This window comes from Pseudophryne corroboree, chromosome 9 (assembly GCF_028390025.1).
Source record: "Pseudophryne corroboree isolate aPseCor3 chromosome 9, aPseCor3.hap2, whole genome shotgun sequence".
Taxonomy (NCBI): domain Eukaryota; kingdom Metazoa; phylum Chordata; class Amphibia; order Anura; family Myobatrachidae; genus Pseudophryne; species Pseudophryne corroboree.
The window spans coordinates 398,381,314-398,387,998 of NC_086452.1; positions in this window are offsets into that span (position 1 = coordinate 398,381,314).

Here is a 6,685-nt window from a genome sequence, read left to right on the forward strand (position 1 = left end):
GTCCCCACAGTGCCAGCTATGCTCCCAGTCCCCACATTTCCAGCTATGCCCCCAGTGGCAGGTACACATGTCCCCACAGTGCCAGCTATGCCCCCAGTGCCAGGTACACATGTCCCCACAGTGCCAGCTATGCCTCCAGTGCCAGATACACGTCCCCACAGTGCCAGCTATGCCTCCAGTGCCAGATACACATGTCCCCACAGTGCCAGATATGCCCCTAATGCCAGATACACATGTCCCCATAGTACCAGATATGCCCCCAATGCCAGATACACATGTCCCCACAGTGCCAACTTTGACCCAGGGCCAGATACACATGTCCCCACAGTGCCAGCTATGCCCCCAGTGCCAGGTACACATGTCCCCAGTGCCAGATACACATGTCCCCACAGTGCCAGCTATGCCCCAGTGCCAGATACACATGTCTCCACAGTGCCAGCTATGCCCCCAGTGCCAGATACACATGTCCCCACAGTGCCAGCTATGCCCCCAGTGCCAGGTACACATGTCCCCACAGTGCCAGCTATGCCCCCAGTGTCAGATACACATGTCCCCACAGTGGTAGCTATGCTCCCAGTGCCAGGTACACACATCCCCACATTTCCAGCTATGCCCCCAGTGCCAGGTACACATGTCCCCACAGTGCCAGTTTTTCCCCCAGTGCCAGGTACACGTCTTCATAGCACCAGCTATGCCCCCAGTGCCAGGTACACATGTCTCCACAGTGCCAGCTATGCCCCCAGTGCCAGATACACATGTCTCCACAGTGCCAGCTATGCCCCCAGTGCCAGGTACACATGTCCCTACAGTGCCAGCTATGACCCAGTGCCAGATACACATGTCCCCACAGTGCCAGCTATGCCCCCAGTGCCAGGTACACATGTCCCCACAGTGCCAGTTATGACCCAGTGCCAGATACACATGTTTCCACAGTGCCAGTTATGACCCAGTGCCAGATACACATGTCCCCACAGTGCCAGCTATGACCCAGTGCCAGATACACATGTCCCCACAGTGCCAGCTATGACCCCAGTGCCAGGTACACATGTCCCCACAGTGCCAGATATACCCCCAATGCCAGATACACATGTCCCCACACTGCCAGCTATGACCCAGTGCCAGATACACATGTCCCCACAGTGCCAGCTATGCCCCCAGTGCCAGGTACACATGTCCCCATAGTGCCAGTTATGCCCCCAGTGCCAGATACACATGTCCCCACAGTGCCAGCTATGCCCCCAGTGCCAGATACACATGTCCCCACAGTGCTCACCCCCCCCCCCCCACCACACGCCAAGTGCTGCTCACCGCGCTGCTGCTGTGCTGTGTATGAGGGGAGGAGAGCGCAGTGTGCGCCTCTCCTGCCCCTCAGTCTCCGGCGGCGGTGTCTCTCTTCAATAAGGCACCGGTCATGTGAGCCAATCAAAGCTTGCCGTCTGGCAGCCAATCAGAAGCCTTAGCTGCCAGTCCGCGAGCTCTGATTGGCTCACAGGCCGGCGCCAAATTGAAGAGAGACACCGCCACAGAGGCATGTGTCTGGGGCTGTGACGGGCAGCGGCGGGCAGGAGCCGACCGAGCTGCATGCGGCGGATGAAAGAGCCGCATGCGGCTCGAGAGCCGATGGTTGGCCACTACTGCAGTACTACAACAACTAAAAGGGGTTTCAATATTAAGTTACCAGCTACTGTAACTTATGTGGGCATGCAAAGTTGGTCTGCATATGTTATATATTACTATTAGGAGACACATTTAATCATAAAGCTACTGTGGCCCACAGATGACTGGTTGGAATATTTCATCCAACATTATATTTTACTGCGAGTCCAAAACTGGTGCAACAGGCCATTTGTGACCTGAATCACAATACCTATAACCTGTGCTATCACCAGTTCTGAAATATACTCATATAGGGGGTCATTCCGAGTTGTTCGCTCGGTAAAAATCTTCGCATCGCAGCGATTTTCCGCTTAATGCGCATGCGCAATGTCCGCACTGCGACTGCGCCAAGTAAATTTGCTATGCAGTTAGGAATTTTACTCACGGCTTTTTCATCGTTCTGGCGATCGTAATGTGATTGACAGGAAATGGGTGTTACTGGGCGGAAACAGGCCGTTTTATGGGCGTGTGGGAAAAAACGCTACCGTTTCCGGAAAAAACGCAGGAGTGGCCGGAGAAACGGGGGAGTGTCTGGGCGAACGCTGGGTGTGTTTGTGACGTCAAACCAGGAACGACAAGCACTGAAATGTTCGCAGATGCCGAGTAAGTCTGGAGCTACTCAGAAACTGCTACGAGGTGTGTAATCGCAATATTGCGAATACATCGTTCGCAATTTTAAGATGCTAAGATTCACTCCCAGTAGGCGGCGGCTTAGCATGAGCAAATCTACTAAAATCCGCTTGCGAGCGAACAACTCGGAATGACCCCCATAGGGTGATTATTGCTAGTGGCAGAGATGGTTTCATTTCATTTTGACCATACATATGCCAAATCAATCTGATATAACATAATGGTCTCTAAACGAGAGAAATAATATCTAAAGGAATTTACCTGTACATTTTACGTGGTGCCCAAAGCCATATTTAGCAGACCTATAGTGAGAGTTTATACACAATATTTATTATTAAAATACTGTCTGAAAATATCTATACCTGATTAATCTATAATAGTAGATGTGGCATAGAATGCCTCTGTTAGTAGGTGGATAATACGTTACTCAATTATTAACAGAACATATCAGGAAACTCAAAGTATTCCAAGCCACCGTCGGCAGACTTTTTCAGAGGACTATACCAATGGATACAGAGTGATAGATACCATCTATACTCTTTGGGGATGATTCAGATCTGATCGCTGGGCTGCTCACTTTGCTGTCCTTCGTTCACTTAGTCGCTGCCTCCATGGGGAGTGTAAATTCACCGTGCAAGTGTGCGATCCCATGTGTACGCCGAGCTGCAAAAATCCACTGAGTGCAGTCTCTGCGCAGCCCAAGACTTACTCCTCCAGCGCGATGAGAAGAGGCTGATCGGGGCCAGAGCTGACGTCAGACACCCTCCCTGAAAACGCTTGGGCATGCCTGTGTTTTTCCAGATACTCCCAATAAACGCTTAGTTACCACCCACAAACGGCCTCCTCCTGTCAATCACCTCGCGAACAGCCATGCGATCGGATTTTTCGCAGCATCCTGTCGCTAACCGGCGATGCCCTTTGTTGTTCTCCGACGCGTGAGCACATTGCGGTGCATAGAATGCGCAGTCAGGACCTTATCGCCCGCTGTGTGAAAACACACAGCAGCGATCAGGTATGACTCAGGCCCTTTAGCTAATCAGTCTGCAGAATAGACAAGGCAAGGGGCATCACAGTTAGTAGATGTATTATGGCTATGTGGATACCAGAGAACTTTTCAACATAAGCAGGGTGGGTAAGTGACGGGGGGAGTGAAGTTTATGTACATGTGATTTCTTAGTTTTTTATTTTTAATAAATTTGCTAAAAATCTCTAAAAAACTTTTTTCACGTTGTCATTATGGGGTATTGTGTGCAGAATTCTGAGGAAAAAAAACGAGATTTATGGTAAGAACTTAGCGTTGTTAAATCTCTTTCTGCGAGGTACACTGGGCTCCACAGGGAATGACATTGGGTTGTAGAGTAGGATCTTGATCCAAGGCACCAACAGACTAAAAGCTTTGACTGTTCCCAGAATGCATAGCGCCGCCTCCTTTATAACCCCACCTCCGTGCACAGGAGCTCAGTTTTGTTAATCAGTCCAATGCAGTAGCAGGTAAAAGAGACAACAACCGTTAGTAGCCACATACACCACATTCGCACGACAGGAGAAGGTACCAGCGGCTAATGCCATACAAACCCAAAGAAGCTAAGTGCGTCAGGGTGGGTGCCCTGTGGAACCCAGTGTACCTCGCAGAAAGAGATTTAACAAATGTGAGTTCTTACCATAAATCTCCTTTTCTGCAGCGGGGTACACTGGGGTTCCACAGGGAATAACATTGGGGATGTTCTAAAGCAGTTCCTCATGGGAGGGGACACACTGTAGCGGGCACAAGAACCCAGCACCCAAAGGAAGCATCCTGGGAGGCGGAAGTATCGAAGGCATAGAACCTTATGAACGTGTTCACTTAGGACCACGTCGCCGCCTTGCACAATTGTTCAAGGGTCGCACCATTGCGGGCCGCTCAAGAAGGTCCAACAGACCGAGTAGAATGAGCGTTGATGGTAGCAGGAGCCGGAAGGCCAGCCTGTAAATAAGCATGTGCAATCGCCATTCTAATCCATCTGGCCATGGTCTGCTTGTTAGCAGGCCAGCCACATTTGTGAAAACCAAACAGTACAAAGAGAGAATCAGACTTTCTAACGAAGGCTGTCCTCGTCACATAGATACAGAGAGCCCGTACCACATCCAAAGACCTGTCTTTGGAAGACAATTCAGGAGAGACAAAGGCTGGAACCACAATCTCCTGGTTAAGGCGGAAAGAAGACACCACCTTAGGTAGATAACCAGGGCGCGGTCTAAGAACCGCCTGGCCACGGTGAAAAATCAGATAGGGGGACCTACAAGACAAGGCACCCAAATCGGATACCCGTCTCGCAGAGGCAATAGCCAGCAGAATCAAGACCTTAAGAGTAAGCCACTTAAGGTCCACAAATTCAAGAGGTTCAAACGGAGACTCTTGCAAGGCCTCCAGAACCACCGACAAATCCCAAGGAGCCACAGGTGGGACATAAGGAGGTTGAATCCGTAAAACACCCTGAGTGAATGTATGAACATCAGGCAGAGTCGCAATTTTTCTCTGAAACCATACCGACAAGGCAGAAATATGAACCTTGAGGAAGGCCAGCCAAAGGCCCAAGTCCAGGCCCTGTTGTAGGAAGGCCAAAAATTAGGCCGTACTAAACTTGTAAATGACATGATTGTTAGATGCGCACCAAGCAAAGTAAGAATTCCAGACACTATGGTAAATCCGGCTTATGGGCCTTCAACATAGTTTGAATGACTGCCTCAGAAAATCCATTGGCCCTCAGGACGGAAGCTTCAAGAGCCACGCCGTCAAAGCCAGCCCGGCCAGATACTGGTAGACACAAGGGCCCTGAACAAGGAGGTCTGGTCGTTGTGGAAGCAGAAGAGGACGCTCCAGCGGGAGACCCTGTAGGTCTGAGAACCAATGCCGCCTGGGCCACGCCTGATCTATCAGAAGTAGGATTCCTCCTTCTTGCTTGAACTTCCTCACTACTCTGGGCAGGAGTGACACCGGAGGGAACACATATGGCAGCCAAAAGTTCCATGGAATTGCCAGTGCGTCCACGAACTCCGCTTGAGTATCCCTTGTTCTTGCTCCGAAGACCGGAACCTTGTGATTGTGTCGAGACGCCATCAGGTCTACATCTGGTAGGCCCCACTTGTCCACTAGGAGTTGAAATACTTTGGGATGAAGGCTCCACTCTCCAGCGTGTACGTCCTGACTACTGAGGAAGTCCGCTTCCCAGTTGAGGACCCCCGGAATGAACACTGCCGAGATGGCTGGCAGATGGCGTTCTACCCATTGAAGAATCTTTGACACTTCCATCATTGCCATGCGGCTTCGAGTGCCGCCTTGATGATTTATGTATGCTACCATGGTTGCGTTGTCCGACTGTACATGAACAGGCCTGTTCTGTACCAGATGCTGAGCCAGTTTCAGAGCATGGAACACCACGCAATTCCAGAATGTTTATCGGGTGGAGAGACTCCTCCCTGGTCCACCGACCCTGAAGAGAGTGTTGCTCCATCACCGTGCCCCAACCCCTCAGACTGGCATCCGTCGTCAGGAGGACCCAGTTGGAGATCCAGAAGGGACGACCCCTGCACAATTGTTGGTCCTGTAGCCACCAGCTCCGTGACAGACGTACCTCCGGAGACAAGGAGATCATGTGAGACCTGATCCAGTGAGGCAGGTCTTCCCACTTGTCAAGAATCAGCTTCTGCAGAGGGTGGAAATGAAATGGAGTGTACTCTACCATGTCGAAAACAGACACCATGAGGCCTAGTACTTGCATCGCCGAGTGTATCGACACTCGTGGGCGAGAGAGGCAGCATCACATCCTGACCTGAAGTTGCAAGGCTTTCTCCTGAAACAAGAACAACCGCTGGTTGTGTGTCTCCAACAGCGCCCCCAGGTGCACCATGCTCTGAGCAGGGACCAGGAATGATTTCTTCCAGTTGATGAGCCACCCGTGGGCTTGCAGAAACTGGACCGTCAGATCCAGATGACGGAGGAGAACGTCTGGGGAATTCCCCAGGATCACCAAAACGTCCAGATACAGTAGGATCCTGATACCCTGATGGCGGAGCAGGGCCATCATCACCGCCATTACCTTGGCGAAGATTCACAGAGCCGTAGTCAGTCCAAAGGGTAAGGCCCGGAATTGATAATGGAGGTTGCCAATAGCAAACCGCAGGTATAGCTGATGCGACACGGCAATAGGTATATGTAGGTAAGCATCCTGTATGTCCAGGGATACCATATAGTTCCCTGGCCCCAAAGCCAGGACAATAGAGCGAAGAGTTTCCATACAAAACTTGGAGACCCTCACAAACTTGTTCAAAGACTTGAGGTTGAGAATGGGCCGAGAGGAACCATTCGGTTTTGGGACTAGGAACAGCGTTGAATAGTACCTTCTGCCTCTCTCTGAGCCAG